At 30.3% G+C, this 21369-nt stretch overlaps 1 protein-coding gene across 13 annotated transcripts in view; it reads left to right on the forward strand.

Annotated features, from left to right (window-relative positions):
- The first annotated feature begins 38 nt into the window (after positions 1–38).
- The window catches only part of LOC139491122 (SH3 and multiple ankyrin repeat domains protein 2-like), a 93889-nt gene continuing 72558 nt past the window's right edge, over positions 39–21369 (forward strand). For 9 of the 13 annotated variants that reach the window (XM_071278497.1, XM_071278506.1, XM_071278502.1 and 6 more), the window contains exons 1-4: positions 39–154; positions 2530–2602; positions 10383–10467; positions 12227–12323. The gene's annotated coding sequence lies outside the window, so the exon portion shown is untranslated. Of the gene's footprint in view, positions 155–2429; positions 2603–10382; positions 10468–12226; positions 12324–21369 lie in introns of those variants that run through there. The other 4 variants (XM_071278498.1, XM_071278505.1, XM_071278511.1 and 1 more) reach the window with 1 other exon arrangement.

Genomic DNA, 21369 nt, shown 5'->3' on the forward strand with positions numbered 1-21369 from the left:
GCGGAAAATTCAAGTTAGCAGTTTTGAAAGTTGTTGCAGCAGGATGCAGTGCTCACAAGTTATGCACCTGCTGAGGTGTAAAAGAAGACTGGTTTTCTTTTGATAGAACTTTTGCCTTCAAATCCAGCAAAATTAAGCGCATATCATTGTAAATGTAAATGAAACAAAGAAATAAACTATATAGTCTACTCTATAGGTATAAATAGACGTGTTCTTTGTATAGTTATGTTTGTCATTATAGAAGAGAAATATAAATCAGTTATAATTCAGTTAGTCCAAAAAGTTATGAAATCTTGAAAGGCTATTCTACTTTTTTTCTGTGGCCGTCTATTGTAAAGCAAAATTCTATCTCATCTGGTTGAAAAAAGGTTACAAATAAAATTGTAAGAAATACAGGAAAATATTTCATTGTGAGATCTTTTCCATTGGCATTTGCCATGAAATTTTATCCTTGGAAGTTAGAATATTAAATTGTCAATAAAAAAATAAATCTTTGCAAATAAAAAATGGACTAATAATAGTGTATTTGTATATAAGCAAAATAAGTGAATAAAAAAAATATTTGTAAATGAAAATTTGCCATAATTACCTCCCTAACCTTTGAATGATAAATTATGCCAGTATGTTCTACCATTGTGTCACATTTATCATTATGGTCAGGTATATATAGGTTGCAAGAACCATAGTAGGCAATGGGATTGTATTTCACAAGCTTAGACTTGTAAAAAAAATGAATGGACAGGATTTACTGTTATATACTATCTGTATAAGATGGATAGAAGTTCACTCCTCTGGAATAAATCTACCCGTGATATATCGACTGAAAAAATTTGCTGTGACAAATTCACCACCAATGAAAACATTACAGAGGAGGAACTAAACTGTTACAATAGAAAAAAAAATTAGTCTTTTCAAGCTATTGTAATTATTTGTAATAAGTTCAGTAATTATGGGGACCAGGTAAGCAAACCTTTTGAATACTTAATGATATCTTGTAACAGGACTATATCTATTATCATATAAATCTGAACTGAAATTTATCAACTGAACTTGAAAAAGTGATAAGAATATGAAAGAACAAGCTAATGAGCTTCCTCAAAAAGTGAGCTAGCAAACCGGATTTCAAGGCTCATTTGTGTGTTCATTCAAATTTTACCAATTCTTCATGTTGAAATGATAATTCTTTTTAGATTGTTGACATGAATCTCCTGTTTCAAGATAACGTAAAGTATCCAAAAGGTTTGATTGTTGGTTGCATAATGTCCAGTGGCAAATATTTCATACATGTTCAGGACAAGATTCCTGTGTTTTTTTAATTAATTATAAATAAACAAATATTGTAACAAAATTCGATAACAAAATTCCCAGCATAATATCTAATATTTTTCCTTAAGTGTTAAGAACTTTATATATATGATGTCATTTTCATCGTAAACAAATAAAGCTATCACAAGGTTACATGTAGTTTGTTGTCTTGTATAATTTAAAGATCATTTAAACAATTAAATGCAAGAGATTTATACAAAAAAAAAAAAATGAAGAGAAAAAGTCAGCTGATTACTGGTCTGTGCACAGATACAAAAATCTGTCTAATTGGACTGAGGTGTGTTTCTTCAGAGAACACATTAGTGTGCTCTAAATTTGTTTAAGTGAAAAAATTCTGGACTCATTATTCATTTTGGCAATCAGTTAATAGTATACAAATTTACAGAAAATTGTATGAAATACTATATCTCAGTGTCCGTCTACAGAAAAGGAACAGGGAAATGGGCACCCTAACTGTTAAAAATGTTCAACAAAAATTTAAAGATTTTAAGAACATTAGCATATTGATTTTTATATTGATTTTCTTACTGCTATTGGTGACTTCATCCACTTTATGGTTTCCCTTTTCTTGTAGTTTCAACAATTTTATTCAAAGAAAGCAAATAAGATTGACACAGCAAGATGTACAATATATATCTATTTGGAAATTTGGGAAACATGGAGAAAATGACAACACATTGTTCTCATTTGCCCCTGAAATATCTATTTTGGCTGTTTTTTTTTTGTATTTTTAGACATTTTCTTGAATGCTCTCAGAAGTTATAACTGAAAACAAATCATTAAGACAAGATCTATCTATCCCTAACATTTGAGAAAAAAAATCTGTCAAAATGCTTTAGAGTTATTCCCCTTTACTTAGTCAATTTGTAAGAAATAATATTTTCTATTTATGATGAATCATTTGAAAGTAATATTCTATAAATTCTGCAACATGCAAATTTATTAATTTCAAAATATGAATTCTTAAATATCATAATTGAATTGGTATTCACTATAAATTGTTATATTGAGAGAATTTCCAATTCAACAGGTAGATGTAATTTCAGTTTGAAATGACTGAAATGACGGGAGATAGAATCACATTATATAGGTAACAGCTGATTGTATATTGATTATTTACAGGTATGAAGAAAGGAATTCTAGAATGACTTATACTGTCAATACTTATTACATGAGTATTTATATTATGATTTCATTTTCTAGTTTGTAGATGTGGTTTGAAAAAAACAAATTGGAATAGTTTGTGAATTTGACTAAAGAGCTTGAAATATATAAGGTCAGTATAGTATTTTTTCTTAGAAGAAATTCAGATATTTTCAGCTCTCTTCTTTTAAGGGTGTGACACTTTAGTAAAACTGATTGCGTCTAATGAGTCAGTGTTAAATCAATTCCTGACATAATTTGTATTATATGACAATTAGCTATATATATAGATAGATGATAAATAATAGTCAAATTTCATCCAGTAATTATGCATCTTTTAAACTCTTATTCAAAACAATGCGAGTACCTTTTTTTTGTTTTTAAATGTATTGGTTTTGATAAGAATATTACCACAATGTACTTGCAGTAAGCTTGATATTATAAACTTGTGTTGATTATAGATTAAGTCTTTAACCACCAAATACCATGTTTTTGACATTGACAGCATGTTTTTGTAGAATTATATTTTGGGCCAGGTGAGATATTGCCATCACTTTACATCTGTCAGTTGTAACTGTTTACTTTCTTTAAAAATCTGTTCCTTGTCTGAAACTGCTGAACAGATAGGAACTGAAGTAACTCTGCTTCATCTTTAGAATTGGTACCTTGAAGTTTAGGATTTTCAGCCTGGTTGATCAACCAACCTGGCTATTGTGGCTAAAATTAGAACATATAGGTCATGCAAACAGCATGGTTTTGCTAATATTTATAAATTAAAAGAAAATATGTCATTTAGAGGAAAAACTACCGGTACTTTAAAAAAGAAAAAGGTCTGTAGCTCTAAATCTTTTCTAAATTTTTAGAAATCTTTTATCCTTTTTAGGAGTTCTTTGAAACTAAATGTATATGTATTTTTATGTTAAAATGTATATTGGAAATAAAGATTGACACAGCAAGATGAATAATATATATCTATTTGGAAATTTGGAGAACATGGAGAAAATGACAACAAACTGTTCTGGAGTATTTGCCCCTGAAATATCTATTTTGTCTGGGTTTTTTTTTTATATTTTTAGGCATTTTCTTGAATACTCTCAGAAGTTATAATTGAAAACAAATCATTAAGACAAGATCTATCTATCCCTAACATTTGAGAAACAAAATCTGTCAAAATGCTTTAGAGTTATTGCCCCTGAAAGATTTTTCTCACCAATTTTCACAGTTTTTGAGTTTTTGTAAGTGTATGCATATGGAAGAAGGTTAGTTTTAGTGACCATTGGCAACATGATCATTTGACAAATAGAGCAGGAATTACTATTTCAGAGCTATTGAGAACCCCATTGAATATTTGTTTAGTTTATGTGGATCAGTCTTAAGTTTAAATTTTTGCAGTTTATTGTGGTTTTGTTTTCATACTTTCATTGACTTTTCAGAGCCACTTTGACATAGAAGTTTTATTTCTCCCTTCAGCATTTGTTGCTTTTAGATTTTATAAATCAGACAACCTGTTCTGGAGTTGTTGCCAGGCCCCTTAAATGTTGATTTTTTATTTTTTTGGCAGTTTTTGGCTGTCATCTAAAAACTGCAAAAATTATCATTAACACAAAAATAACTAGTGTATGCAATTAAAGGCCTATAGTCCTCATTAGAATGGTATTTTTTGCCAGGAAAGCAATACAGAATCAGACGAGCCTCTCGTTTTTGTAACAAAGGAAAACAGTTTCAAATGATCTATTTCAGTATTTGACTTTTTCTTATAAAGTTACACCTGATTGATTTACAGTATTTTAGTATTGAAGTTTAAAAGAAAAACATTGCATTGGCTCACAATATTAATTTTATTATTTCTACATGGAACACGATAGCAAAGCTCTGTAAGCTTTACACTTCTAAGCTATACACAAATGAATTTTATATGCAAAGACAGTAATGGTTTATACTAATTTTCTGTTGTGCCCACACAGGTGCCATCAGTTAAAATAATTTTCTTTATTTGAAATAAGTGACTGACTTTTTGAGATAGAATCAGTATTGCAGTGTTGTGGAATAAATATTATAAGATATGATCAACCTTTAAGCAGAAGAGCATTATGTGTTACATTCCATCATTTTAATTTTCATATAAAAGTACATGATATGCACTATTTGGTTATAAGATTGGCATATTGTTCATTCCTGGATTTTCCTGCTTGTCCATGTAATATTTGCCAGTGAATGTTTTGCAAACAACATCTAATCAAGCAAGAAACTGTAATTATGCCATATAGGAGGGGACATTAAGTTATACCCTTGTCTGTATTTATGTATGTCAGTCCAGGGACATCGTCTGTGTCCCATAGACACAATCCCTTTTTAATTGAATTTGCTAGAAACAAGATAGAGTTTTTTGTGGTAACAATCTCATATAAGCACAATAGCTCTGAGGAGAGATTTTGCCGTTAAACTTCCTCTTGTTTATATATAATCTGTTTATTGCTATTTTTCAAGGCAACAACAATCATGTTGACTTATGACATCATTGTCTTCTAACTCTACTAGACAGAGAAATTTTTTTTTAGTCCTTTGAAATAGAGAATTATCACACACAAAGATCAAAGTAAAATTTAAGAAAATAGCGATAAAAGTATATATAAATGATAAACCTCTTACATATAATACAACAGATGTCTGTTACATTGTATATGTATATTAGATATATGTATTGGTTAACTTTACCATACCATATAAATGTACTGATGATTTTTACGTTCTACTAACTGGTGAAATGGTGGTATTAGCAGTTATATCAAACTGGTACCATGCATCCTCTCACCATATACTTCAAGAAATTACTTGTACACTTGAGTCACTGCGACCTACATTTTAGAATCAATGAAGGGTTACATTTTGCATTTAAATCCATTGATAGTTTTCATTATTATATTATAGTACAGTAAGTGAAGGGTAACTATGATAAGTATCATAAGGAACATTTTTTGCTTAATAAACTTGAAAATTTGGTTTTAAATGAGCTTCTCTGATACCTCTGTGTTTTTTATCTCTACTTTTCTCTTAATATATAGATTAGAACCAACAAATCTGTCTATTGTCTTATTATTATACATGTATTGGTTTATAATATGTTTCAAAATTTTAAAACCTTAAATTAAATTTTATGATTTAATTTTTATTATAATTGATTTAAAAATCAAGCATCTTAGTTTTATGGATGCTTTTCTTGTTTGTCATGGTTTTCTCAGGGGTCAAAACAAGATAAGTTTCAGATTATGTGCAGTGTAAATCAACACATCATGTACAATGTTTTATGGACCGTTAAAATCATGTCACATATTTTAATATTGAAGCATGATCAGACCATTGATCATACATACTTTGCTTGAAGACATGGGCATCTGGTTTTACAAACGAGAAGTTTGTCTGTAACACATGGCCTATTAAAAGCCTAAAGGAATTTATAAACAGTTTGCTAGATTTTTTAAAGTATCATTTTATCAAAAGTTTATGTTTTTAAGCAATTTTTTTATAATGTTATTATGTTCGTGGGGGATTTCAATCTTGCTTGTTGTATATAAATATCTGCTCTTATAATGCATTATTTTCATACAAGGAAAACATTATACTTTTGTTCTTTGATGGAATGTGTCTTCCTACTTGTTTTGAAGAGACTCGTGCACATTGTATTTAACTGTCAAATGTAAAATAATTACAAAGTTACACCTAATGTTTTGTATGTTTGATTTTGACACTTACATCAATTCATATGTTGTGTAATATGTTTTGTTTTTATGCTAATTTACAAATACATTGAAGACAATTATTTTAAAGATGTCATTTTCTGTTTTAAAATTTCTATTATTTGAAATCATGCATCTGATTAGGGCAATATTGCTAGATATTGAATATCAATGACTTACTGCTCTTCGGTGGTGTCATAGTACAGTGCTTGCCTCAATTGCAGGATATTCTCAGTTCAAATCTCAGAAAGGTCAAATAGAAAACTAGAAAATTTAGACTGCCTCTCCTTTAATCTTTAGCATTTAGGCTAGGAGTCAGAATAATATGCCTGGGAATGGTGACATGTCTTACTTTGAACTTTTACTTTGTGAGCTAGCCTGTTGAAAATTTGACTCAGTGTGTCAGTCTCAAACAAAACAGGGTCTATATTTATATCACATTATCATGATGCCATCCTGAATATTCATATAATTTGCCACTGGACAATAGACATTCCACCATCATTATCTGTCATGTAGGTCAATGCAAGCCTTCAAGTTACATGTATAGCCACTAGTGAATACATGTATCTATCATCTTTTATTGAATATCTTTATGAAACCCTTCTTCTGTGACATCACATGTGGTCTAAGTAGTTACTACTGTAATCACTAGCCAGTCAACACTGATGTTGTAAATTCAAATCCATGCTCGTGCAGGTGCACTCGACTCCAATCTTAATTGACTAGAATTGTCAGTTTTCCTATCATGGTTTCTCGAACACTCTTGCTTCCTCCACCAACAAAAACTAGCTGTCACAAAGTAGCCTAAATGCAGTGCTTAAATGTGGCGTTAAAACACCAAAAATCAAATCAATCTGTGACATCACTTTATTTCTGAATAGTTTTAAAATCATTTTCATGTAAGTTTTCATTCATTTTGAAGCCCTTGCTGACTAATCAACAGAGCAGGTTTTTTTAGTTTGAATGTGCATAGTTGATTGAAATGACATGGATATTCGTTCGTGCTCATATATATGTGTTTATTTTCTTCGTTTTTTTCTCACATCAAGGTCTCAGATATTGAATAAGATATGCATAAAGCCTTGTAATTTATTATGTATGTTAACATTGGAATGACTCACCCTTAAGATAAACTTAAGGTAACATGACCAATATTTTATGGTTTATTGTCTTAGAAAATTCAACTCAACAATCATTTCTACGATTTAGAGTTACCTTCCCACCAAAAAAAATAAGGCCACTATGAGCTACATTATATTCTTTATATAGTATGGGGTAAAAACATAAAAAATGATAGAATTTTTCATGTTTTGTCAAAGTGTATTTCATACTTTTCTATTTCCAACAAAATATATAATAAATGGTCTATATGTCACACTGAGCTTGTTTTCAAGCTACATTTGTGAAAAATGACACATTTTGTAATTACCGGGGGGGGGGGGGGGGGGGGGGGGGAGGGAGGGAGGGAGGGGGCATCAATAGGTGCATGGACAGAAAGATAACTTAATGACAGAATTTTATAATAGAATATGAAAAGATAGCTGTAAAATAAGTAAAAAAGAAGTAATGTTGATAATAATTTTATCAGGACATGAAAAGTTATTTTCTGTGATTCATGATGTTTTTCAATGAAGTGTTCATGCAAACATGCTTGTTTTAAGCCCCATGTGAATTTCACAAGTTTTAAATTACTGTGAGACAAACAATTAAATCAGGGCTATCTTCTTTCCTGGTATATTAATACATGTCAACATTACCTGTTTGATTATTTCTACCTTTTGTTATTTAGAGGAAATCAATGGATTTATGTAAGGTTACCATGGAGATATATTCTAATGAGAATTTCTTTAGTAGAAATTAGTTATATTTAGTGATTTTATGGTATTCATTACAAATATTGAAAACAACTTTAAGAGGCAATTCATTATGTAAATTTTTCTCCAATTACATACTTGAGGTCTTTGGAGATTTCCTTATTATAAAGGTTACTGTAGCCAATTTAAGCTAAAACTGGAAAACAGGAAATCAGATCATTCATGGGTGACACTTGGGGGTGCTCATTTCCCAAATCCCAAAAGTTTTCAAAAAGTGGTGGTCCCAAGGTTTTTTGCCACCAAAATCTTGCAAATGACCAACACAGTTTTTTTGTTATTTTGCAAAAGAATTACAAAACATGTAATAGTGATGACAAGCAGATTTTCTGCAAAGACCTGCAGAAAAAAAAAAAATTCATGAAACCCCTTAATTCTTGCTTTTTGTGTATTATTTAACCCACTTTCCATCTTTTTTTATCTTTCTTTTTCTTACACCAGACTTTTTTTTATATTCCTTTATTATCCCATACTCCCCCTTTTTGATCCCTGTATCCCTTACTCTAAAGTGTGTCATTAGGCTATTGAAAAAATTCCCATTTTCTTTTAAAAAGAGGTCAACCTACAGCACACATCTGTAACATTTTACCATAACAAGATCTAAAACAAACTAGAAAAATCATTCTTAAAAAAAAGATGGTCTTCATGTGACCTATAGGTAGGGTGGAGTCCTTGTACAGGTAACTTAAGGTAAAATAGCTTAGATGATAATTTATATATATTTGGGATATACTTCACATTAACATGATTGATTGAAAAATTGATCATTACCTTGTCTGACCAGAGGTCATTTTATACGATTTTTATTAGATTTGATTTTGTTGTTAACCTGATTATAACTGATTTTATTGGGATATTCCCTTATAGGTAAAGATGGAATTATGTATATTTTAGAGTCCTTGTTATTGTAAATATTTTAAATGCAAAATTAATTTGTGTAGGCCATATAGTATGTTCATGAGGTAACCATATTAGAGCATACATATTTATCAAAATCAAAACAAGGAATTTACAAAAAAAAATCACAATAAAGTGTTCTGCTATTATGTATCAACAAACAATGCCATTCCAAAAAAATGACATTTTATGCAATACTTGGATGTTGTGATCATAAACATTGATTTTTGTTTATTTTGGTATATTGAATATAGTTTACTATGGATCCATAATATTACAATATGACATGCAAAGAAAATATGAATGATGAGACGTAGAATTTCAAAATATGAGGATACAGGCTACAGCTTAACCGGAATAGCTAATGCATTTTACACAACTGAGAGCAAACAAAAGTGTTGAACTTATTCTTGAAACAAATGTATATATTTAAAAAGATTGGCTATATGATGCCATGTTTGCACCAAGAATTTTATAATTATGTTTTTATAGGTTTCTGTGACTATGACCTCAAAATTAGAATTTGTTTAAAATTTGACAGCAATCAAAATTTGTCTATCACTGTTGTACTGCTATACCTAGTCTTCATCATTCCATTGGGGTCTATTTCTACCAAATGGACTTCATAGACTTAAAAAATGAATATATTTTGTTGAAATTGAAAATATTGATTTTAATGCATGTTTTGCCAGTGAGTGCTAGAAATACATGTATGATAGTTAAAATCAAAAGCAATTTATATTTCAAAGAGAAATAACATAATAATTTGACAAATATTCGCATGACTAATTATGTGATGGGTTTGGATTGTTATGCGTTTACTTTTCTACATTGGTTAGAGGTATAGGGGGAGGGTTCAGATCTCATAAACATGTTTAACCCCGCCACAATTTTGCGCCTGTCCCAAGTCAGGAGCCTCTGGCCTTTGCTAGTCTTGTATGATTTTTAATTTTAGTTTCTTGTGTATAATTCAGAGTTTAGTATGACGTCCATTATCACTGTACTAGTATACATATTTTTAGGGGCCAGCTGAAGGACACCTACGGGTGCGGGAATTCTCGCTACATTGAAGACCCATTGGTGACCTTTGGCTGTTGTCTGCTCTAAGGTCGGGTTGTTGTCGCTTAGACACATTCCCCATTTCCTTTCTCAATTTTATTGGAATATGTTTAGGTCAAAAAGTTTCCAAATTCTATTCAATTTGTTTTTGATGTTTTAAAAAGCTTTAAATTTCACATTAGATGAGCATATAAATCCATTATTACAGTACAATACTGGCCTGTAATTCTGTTCATCCTGAAATGCAAAGCATTAAAGGATAAACAAGAGTACTATTTTCTTCATGGTAATTTTATTTATATTGGTTAATTTTTATTTTTTTTATTTAATGTGCTTTTTTATTTTCCAGATAAACAAATAAGACAAAAGTGCCACTCCAACTTTACATAAAGTAACCATCAGTAGCTGGATGCTTAACCTTTTAGAGAAGAAAGGTACATGTAAATTTTTTTTTATAATCACAACTGATTTTACACAAAGGACATTGTTCAAAGATAATAATTTCAAATTTAAATGGATAACTAAGTATTACATAAGAGGCAGATCTATTAAGACCAACTGTGATTCTGTTTTATCAGTAAAATAGGAACAAAATGATATATGTGGTAGATATGATGAGGCAGTTAACCACTGCATAACCAAAAAAAAAATGTCTATGTTTTTGTGGATCGTATCATGACATACCAACTCTGAAAAGAGAGTAAGAAGATACCAAAGGTATGTTCAAACTTGTAAGTTGAAAACAATCCTGCTCCATGCACATACCCATAGCCAGCGGGGTTTCGAGGGGTTGGACAAACCCCCCCTTGAAAACAAATAAGCACTGTTAAAGTCAACGTTCTGTTCGAATTGTGACTGTTAAAGTCGAGTTCGTGGGTCCAAATAACCCCCCCCCCCCTTGGAAGTTCCTGGCTACGGGCCTGATGTATTAGTTGTGTTGCTCATGTAAATATAAACCTGATGATAACTCTTATTCAGTAGGTAAAATAAACTGCTGTATTTGGTCTAAAAAAAACATGTATCTTAAAATGTACAGTGAATAGCTCCTGAAAATTTTGTTTGGTGAATTGAAAGAATAACGTAATCATTAAAAAGAGCTTCAACTTGTTACAGATTTTTTTGTCACTGTATGGTCAGATTTATTGAAGTAAAGAACAGCAGACGCATATAGAATCTTACAAAATTAGTAGCTACTAAAATCAAAATAGCTCATTCAAATCTATCCATGAAATATTTGCCACTGGAAGTTAAGCAAACAACAATCAATGAAGCTCATTAAAATCACTGTAAATCAATATAAATAAAATGTGATGTGATGTTTGCATATGAGAGACAGCAACCTCATGACACATTAGTAACACATGAAATCTTGAGGTCAGTGTACAGTCTTCATCAAGTAGGCTTACTTTCTTTAGTATCATTGGTATTTTATTGTAAGCAGCTATCAGGTTTTTATACCACTTAATTATTAGAATCAAAAGTAATTGACCAGATGTGAGAATCTATGTTAAACTTCTGCTGTATAATGCAGAAGTGTAATGGTTCATTGGTTTGTAGGAAATCACAAAAAAAATAGAATAAATTAATTATGGTAAATGAGAAAAACTGTTTCTCATGCTTCAAAGAAACTAATTGGATTAAAAGAAATTTTGAAATGAAGAGTTTTTTTCAATTTTAACCACTTATATTTGCTCTGGAAAATGCACATTAAAATCTGTGTTTTTGTGTCTTACATATCACATTTTCAATTGAAAAAATTGCCAAGGTTAAAACCAAGGATAGAAACTTTAAAAGTGAGAAATTATACAGCAATACAAAAGTGAAATTAGAAATAAACAAGATAACATTCAAGAAGAAGACATCAAATATAGCGCAAGACATCACATATAGCACAACAATGTCAAACCTTTGTTAACTTTTATCATAAGGTCAATAAAATTAGATTGATGCCATGAATAGTGTTTTTATCACCCTTTCATTTTCCTTAAGGATCTAATCATATCTGTAGATAATTCCCCCTACTCATACCTGGACATATGCTTGTTATATAGGTCTCAGTTTACCTGTACGACTGGAAGGTAAAAATCATTGTTATTGTTTCCTGAATTATTCACTAAATACGTTGTGTTTCAGGGAAATATACGTGTTATAGTCGTGTTTGATTAGGATTTTATTTCTGATTTTTTGTAACAGGATAAATCACAAAGGAATATTTTATTAATTTGCATTGTTTAAAGTATGGTGAATTGACAAACGATGATGATGATGGAATAAGAAGATCATAAAGAAGGTATGTATAATATGAATTATCGTTTGTAAATTATATATTTTCCATGAAATTGTAGACCTTATTATTATTGCTAAAACCATTAAAAGGCTAAAAATGCAATCATTATATATAAATTACAATCAGTGCAGAAAATGAATCTTTTTTTTTTGGGGGGGGGGGGGGGGTGGGTATTTATGCGAGAGAAATACATAATCTTTTAAAATTGCAAATTGCAAAACTATGACTATAAAAAAGAACATACAACTGTGAATGGATGGGTAATGAAATTTTTTTTGTAAATGATTGTCTTGGTTTCTGACTATATTTTGATATACTCATTTTAGGTATATAACAATCTTTATATCTGATAATTTTTTTTGTGTAAATTGAAGTTATTACATTTTTAGTGTTACTATAAGGAAGAAATTCTAGAGTCTCTTTGCATTGAATTGCATTTGGGAGTCATTTATTACGATTCATTTGTTTATTATTGCACGTAGTTTGTTATCAATAAAATTTTCTGTCACAAAATAATATCAACAATAAAATGTTCCTTATACATGACAAGAATAGTGTTGAACAAAAAATTGGTCTGACTAATTATAGGAAAAGTTTCTAGTACAAATGACACTATTGGTTGCCGAAGAGTGTTAAAAAAATATGTTAGTTAAAGTGGCATTTTTATATGGCTCTTTTCAAAAAAGATAACAATATTAAGAAGAAATACTTTTCTACCAAAAATGCTATGTATTAGATAAGATATTATCAAATTGTGTTTTTTTTCTGGAATCTCAAAAAAAGTTTCGTATTATCCTGGAAGAAATTGGATTTGAATAAATATTTGTAACTGGAAAACCTTAGAGTTATTAGCAGCTTAGTAATATTTATTTCTATTAAGATCAATTTTTCATCCATGTGTTTTTGCAATATTCATTTATTAATGATATTGGATTCTTATTCACCTAAGGGTGAAAGGTTGATTCATATTTGCGAATAAATGTCATCTTGTCTTAAAAAAAGCATTTTGACAAAGTAAAAGCGTTGATTGACAGTTTTACACCTTATTTTGTAATAAATTTTCTTTATTGACACATAATATAGTTGTTTGATGTCCATGTAGATAATAGCCTTGGAATAGTTGTAAGATGAACTGGTATTTTATTTACATCTTTTGGAAGAATGCAAGAATTTACTTGATTTTTCTAAATTGTGTGTGAGAGATGGAAAATTTCTGATTTCTGATATTTCCAAGCAATCTCATAAAAGCCATCCATCTGAATGTGACAAAACATGCTGTTGATGTTTTGTAATTAATTAACCAGTGATTAATCAGGAAAACATTTTCAATAACTATTACATCGGTAAATTTAACATATTACTTGACATTGATGAAGTAGGAATGAATTGTATTAGAAAACATATTTTTTATAGCTGACTCTGTGGTATGGGCTTTGCTGATTGTGAAGGTGGCATGGTTACCTATAGCTGTTAACTTTTGTTTCATTTGGTCCCTTGTGGAGAATTGTATCATTGAAAATCATACCACATCTTCTATATTTTTTGTTTAATTGACTGAAATGCTATTCATTGATGTAGAATTTTAGATAGAATTTCATAATTTTTCATTGCTATGCCAGGCCCCCCTCCCTTTTGTTGGAAACATTTGGTTGATTATAATATAGGGAATCACTGAAACATGACTGTAGAGGGCCCCCTTCTTATGGCAGTCAGTGCCCCTCCCTCCCCCTTATAAAAAGTTCTGGATCTGCCACTGTATATTGACAAAATAAATGTAGAGAAGCATATATAGACACTCTTCATAATTTCATAACAAAAATGAATAAGAGCAGATGTAAGTGTTCACCAATCAGACAGCAGCCCAATGACACAGACAACCGAAAAACACCAAAAAGTCAAAATACAGTGTAACTGTTCCACAATTAAAAGAGGTCTATGAAATATGTAGCCAAGTTCCAGATTTATGTCTCATGTTATAAACCTGACACAGGTGTGAATTGCCATAGTTGAGGGATATATCTTAAATATGCTCAAATAAAGCATACATTTTGGGGTGTCCTGCTAATTATATTCAGAGAATGCAGAGAAATTAAAAAAAAATCTCTGTAAAAGAATGGGTGTCCAAAGCGCTTATCTGGATTTAACCCATTACAATGTAGTAATGTCAAATCAAAACTTGATTCAATGCCAATAATGAATGAATATTTTAGTAGCTATATGACCAAAAAAGACATTTAAAGAATAACCAAAAATCATCAAATGCTTGAGATCAAATGTCAACATTGCCCGAGGGAGACAGAATATTAGTTAACATTGAAAATAAATGAATGTGAAATATTTCAATAAGAGGATAGAGTTATTTGACAAAAGAAGCTTATCATATGATGTTCTATAGATGAATGTGAAGAAGGGTCTTTATTGATAAAAGTTCTGATTATTCCAGTTTGTTTATGATAACTTTATAGTTGTGAAGGATAAAATTTCAGGCAGTAACTGATAAAATGATATTGTTAAGTAGCTGAAAAGTATAAAGTTATGTAAGGGGTGATAACCCAGCTCTATTTAGAGTTATCTCAGATAATGAAACATGGTAACAAATGAAGATAGTTGGTGGTTTGGACAGTTGTACAGGAATAAAGATCATTCTGATATTTAATTACACTTGTTGAATCAACAATGAATCAAATTGTTTTTACAATGATAAATGTCTGTAGACTTTTGAATTTTCAAAAAATATTCCGCTATAGTGTCTATTACTACGATGCCACTAAAAATGTGAGTGCTGCAATTGCTGAACTATCATAATTAGCTATCCAAGGCAATAATGCAGACTATTTTAACCCTATGAGAAAGAAAATAGCCCGAAGTATTGTACTTAATATAATAAAATGCACTGGTGTTAAAGTGAAGTATTTCCAGAGTGTTATACACTTTAAAAAAAAGTTTTATAGCATGTTATTCCATTGGATAGTAAATAGTTCAGCAATTGCAACACTCACATTTTTAGGGGCAATAAAGTGAACATTTTTCTCATGTAATTTCTAATAAAAGGCAGGTGACCATAAAATTTTGTTTTGCCAGTTTCAACAACAAAAAGTTCATTCCTCATATTAAAGTGTTCTAAACCCTTAGGTACCATATATTTGCTCAAAATTGATATTTTGATGTGTCTGTATGAAATCAATGGCGATAAATAGATGAATGCTAGGTGATTTGATAGGTCAAAGAACTGATTGTCTCCCCTAAAGTTTTTATGTCAAAGATTGTAAGTGACTATTTTGTACTGATCATGACTTTTTGTCTGTTTTAAGAATAAAATGCACACCATAGATTAAGAATGTCTACGGATTATTCAATTGTAGCTATATATGACCTTACATGATGACTTTATCAGACCTTATGGAAAATTCTTGTTAAATTCTTATTTATTTGTACCACTGCACTGAGCAACAACCAGTTCAATAGTTGAACTGAATGAACAGTATTGTACCTATCGTTTTAATCTAAAGCTGTGGAATTCTTAAACTTACTCCGCTTACTGTTAGATGGCGATTTCTTTTGTATGAAATTCCTTGTTGTCAAATACTAAACAATTTTTACATTTTCACATAAAAATAAATGACCATGTTTACTGTAAATAAATGAAATGTTGTGATATATTGTACTACTTCTAAGGTGATTTACAAAAACACATTAGATGTTTATGTCTTATATGGATCAAAGGGTATAAAAAGAGCTCAGGAGGCTAATAGTGAGGCTTATCTGGGAGAAATATAGTTCTGAATTAAATCCTAGATTTTACATCACAATAAAATTGAATGCAGCTGCTTAAATAGAACTATAGTGTATGAGTAAAACTGAAGAAGATTGTTTGTTTTTACATAAATTTCCAGTGACCGATATTTCATACAATGGACCAATAATGAATTCTAAAATTATCTTTAAAATAGTGGTATAAGAAACAGACTGGCTCAAAAGTAAGGATGTTTTGTAAAGAGTCAGAAATTTTGCCTAACAACATGTCAACAATGGACCACAATGAACTCATATGAATAGTATATGCTGATCTTTTATATGCAAATACAATGGCGTTCTTCCAACATGTGCCTTGGATTTATAGATCCAAATTAGTCTGAACAGTATGTGACCAAATCTTTTTCAATTAACATTTATGCAGAACTGTAGTGCAAGTATGTCTTTATAGATTATCTACTTCAGGAAATTATTTTTCTTTTGATATGAATTTAAGATATTTTGGGTTCTAACTTGAATTTACTTCCTCCTTCCTTATCTTTTATGATAGATTGTTGTGAGAGATTGTGTGCATGTAAAACCTTCTTTAGTAATTTATTTTTCTCCCAAAATCAGTTTGCAGTTTAAATTTTAGATGTCTTTGGTTCTATAATGTGAATTTTAATCATCCTTGAAGCCTTCTCTTGGAAAACAGTTGAATCATTTTTGCCGTTGTGGCATTTTTGGTCTTTACAGTATGAATAATATTTCTGCACTGTTGAATTAAAATATTTACTGTGATATGATTCATATAGGCATTTATGGGACTATTATCTATGTAAATTTCACTCAGTTTTTTAAAAAAAACAACACTTATTAACATTTTTATAAACTTTTTTTGCTTAAGGTTACATTCTTATCCTGTTGTTTTCTTGTTTTTTAAATTTTAATATGGAACATACTTTTTATTGATACAAGAGTATAATATTTTGATAAAAGTTACCACTAATATGAAAGCAACTCAAACAGGATTCATGAAGTCTCTTAATTTTTGCTACCATCCAACCAGTAAATTTAGATAACTTAATGATAGTATTTGAAATAGCCTTCATTTTGAGGAAAGTCTCAGTTGACTGTTAGTCCCTGAGGGTATCACCAGCCTATCAGTACTGGCATGAAAATACAGATTTTTTGTGTTATTAAAATTTGCTGTTACAAAATGTTAGAAATTATTATAAATTAAGGAATGTATCTCCCTCATGCAAAGCTCTGATTCCTTTCACGGATTTGGCTATACTTTTTGGACCTTTTGGATTATAGCTCTTTATCTTTTATATAAGCTTTGGATTTCAAATATTTTGGCCACGAGCATCACTGAAGAGACATGTATTGTCGAAATGCGCATCTGGTGCAGGAAAATTGGTACCGTTAATGTTATTGAAAATATTTTTTATAAAGTGAGCCCGGATAATCAATAGACTTGAATATAAAAAGAAATAACTTTATAAAAAAATATAATTTTTGCTGAATATTTCACTTTGCCATTGCCAACAATTGAAATTGGACAGTCATAATGTTAAAATAGGGTAAGAATATTTACACCTTTCTATCAGGTACAGTATATGTCAGGTATTTTCACAGAGGTTATCAGCCTCTTAAAGTTCATTTTAAATGTTTTTCAAGTGGAGCTGGCCATATCTTGTATTTTATGCTATTAATCCGTCAGTACTTTTATATTCATACTCTAGTTAAAACCTTGTATCATAGTGATCACTGATAGATTATAGGTACTTTGATCTCCTATGGGTATACTAAGTTGTTTTATCTGGCAGTATTTCAAATACTTTTTATGCATTGAAATATGAAGATAGTATGACTTTTGCACCTCCAGTAGTAAAGATTTAGATTTTATGGTACTTCAAATTTCAGTATATTACATCAAAATAATTCACTTTAATGCATCCATACAGATTTTTGAAAAGTAAATTCATTTTAAATAAATCTTTATTTTGAAAAAGAATACTCTACCAGATTATATATAGAGACAGGACCATTTAATTTTCATGCTTTTAAGCGTCCTTTACAAATCTTGGTCAATAAAATTTGGGTAGTCTAGAACTTACTTCAGGGCTCTCATCATGTACCTGAGGAGCAATGAGACATTTCTACTAACTGCATGTCAAGAAACTGATCCAAGATAAAAAAAAAAATAACTATTTGATTGAGAAAAATAGTAAATTTTAGCGAGAGAAATTTATGTATTACTGAAAAATTATTACACCAGGGTTTTCGATATCACAAACTGGTCAAAACATTTACTAAATTTTATCACCGGTATAAGGAAATAATTCGTAAATATAACTCAACATGCAGACATCTTATACGTTCAGGTATTTCACATCCAAAATTTTATGGAAATATTCTTTATAAAGCACAAAAATGTCAGTATTCTCCTCAGAAACTAACAAAACCTTTAAATAGACTTATTAAAAGGGGATATAGTTACGATACTGTTGTCAGGTCATTAAAGATTGCATATTTTGGCTTTAACATTGATTCACTGATAGGGTCTTTGCATCGGAACTAAACACATTTATTTCTAAAAAAACAGTTGTTGGCATGACACGGGTTATGTTCTTCTCATATATTTTATGATAGTATGATACTAAACCCCTAACGGGAGGGATTGTACCTGATATTCATATGATGAAGACATAATCTTTCAATCAGTTTAATTGAGGTCTGGAGCTGGCATGTCAGTTAACTGCTAGTAGTCTGTTGTTATTTATGTATTATTGTCATTTTATTTATTTTCTTTTGTTACATCTTTTGACATCAGACTCGGACTTCTCTTGAACTGAATTTTAATGTGCGTATTGTTATTGTTTTACTTTTCTACATTGGCTAGAGGTATAGGGGGAGGGTTGAGATCTCATAAACATGTTTAACCCCGCCGCAATTTTGCGCCTGTCCCAAGTCAGGAGCCTCTGGCCTTTGTTAGTCTTGTATGATTTTAAATTTTAGTTTCTTGTGTATAATTTGGAGTTTAGTATGACGTCCATTATCACTGTACTATTATGCATATTTTAGGGGCCAGCTGAAGGACACCTACGGGTGCGGGAATTCTCGCTACATTGAAGACCCATTGGTTGCCTTCGGCTGTTGTTTGCTCTATGGTCGGGTGGTTGTCGCTTTGACATATTCACCATTTCCTTTCTCAATTTTAAAGTAGTAGCTGACTGTTTAAACAAACCAAATTGACAAAACTGCTGTACTTCTTTCATTTTATCCAAAAAAAGTTGTAGCTGAAAATTGTAAATTGACTGTATTGTAAGTTTGGCCTGAAAAGTGTAACATTATAAAATATTCAAGACATTAGATATGTATTCATTGTGTATTCGTAGATATTCATAAATGTTCTTTGTTCTTTTGATAGTATTATCCTCCATTGGCTGTGATCTTATAGATTAAATGCTGGATTAACCATCACTAAGTGTTCCGATGACTTTGTGATAATGAAATAATTTACATAAAAAATTCATTTAATTTAACATGATTTTTATATCCATGTATAATATATATATGGAATCTAGAGATGTATTGTGGATGAATAATAATATTTATTATCAATGAGTTGAATTCCTGTAATGACCTTCTTATGATTTAATTTTGGATGTAACATGTCTTCTGATTGGCTGACAGTGTTTTGTCTATCAGCTCAGAGACACAATTTTTTCATGTGACTGTGATGTCAACGCTTTTCATGATTTACATGAAATATGGAATTTAGAATTTAATTATAAGGAATGACTGTATTTTTTTTCTGTCTATTTGAAATAACATAAAAAATGTGGTGCACACTTTAAAATAACCCACTACCTGGGTTATTCAGTGTGCACCACATTTTTTATGTAATTTTTTATAGACAGAAAATATTACAGTCATATCTAAATAACAATAAACTCTTTTGACAACTTTTGCTTTTGACCTGTCTTATACATACTAACCTAAGAAATTCTTTTTTAGTTAACTTTATAGTGGAAATAACATTGTTGCAATGTTTGCATTGTCTTACAATTTTCAAAGTATGAGAAGAGTTGAGCTTAATTGTGCTATATTTTAAAAAGGTTTTTGTACATGTTTAGTTTTCATTTTTAGGTATGTTTCACAGATACTATAAGCAATAGGTTAACTGTGTTGGGTGTATTGAATGATGTACTTGTCAGTCTGGCAGAGTTCATCTGACCATAACCTCATGTAACTGGATCATTGACAGTTAAATGTTTATGTGATATTTGTAGAACATTAAACCTTCATTTTAAAGGCTTTCAACATAAATTGAATCATGACCAGTAAAGCAGGCAAGAAGTTTGAGCATGTGCACTCTTGCTACCTTTTACAATAGAGACTCTAGTATTGGCTAAATGAATATCAACATGAAAGCATAATTATTTAAATGTACAAAATTGTTTTTGATTTGAAATAGAACTATATAAGATAAGTCATGATTGCCAATTAGAAAACCAGATCTGCTAGAGACCAAATGGTGTAAATGTTATGCAAATTGTTTCTGAGAAATATGCTCTCTATGATATTTGACTAGATAAATAAATAATTCATGTTTTGATCATAATCTTCTATGATAAGCATGTCAGGAGGAAAAAAACCTTTAAAAACTGAATATGACACTTTTCTTGAAATAGAATATAAATTTTCTGAATGGTATTATTAGGGGTATACATAATTTTAAATGAACACTTAAAATATGAAAACTATTCTTTGAGGTTAAACTCATTATTATTGTTTGTGTTGAATAAGATAAGAAAAAAGTAAACTAAGTATGATCTATGTTGTGCTGTTACACCACCATTCCAGACAAGGGGGAGAGTTGGGCACTTTGTAAAATGACAGTGACAAAAAGTGCATTACAAAATAAAGAGGCATATTTTTCCTTCAATTTATTTATCTAGAAGTTCGTCAATCCCTAAAACCATCTGAAAGAATGACTAGATCTGTTTCAAAGGGATTAGTACCCACTTTCATCCTGATATGAAATGATAATATAAGTATTTACATATGAAATTTTATTAGCATAAGGTGACTTTCATTATCATGATGCTTAGCTTCCAGGGTATTGTTTACAAGTTATTAATTTATCAAATTGCTGTATCATCCATTGGTTGTCCTGAGGGTTTTCTCTCATGAGGATGAATTCCGAAAAGCTTTGTTTCTTTGAAATGATTTTTGTATTATTGTTGATGATAAAGTGTCTTTTGAGAGAGGTGAAAATTCAAGTGTTTAATTCTTATAGACAGTA

This window comes from Mytilus edulis, chromosome 10 (assembly GCF_963676685.1).
Source record: "Mytilus edulis chromosome 10, xbMytEdul2.2, whole genome shotgun sequence".
NCBI classification, from domain to species: Eukaryota; Metazoa; Mollusca; class Bivalvia; order Mytilida; family Mytilidae; genus Mytilus; species Mytilus edulis.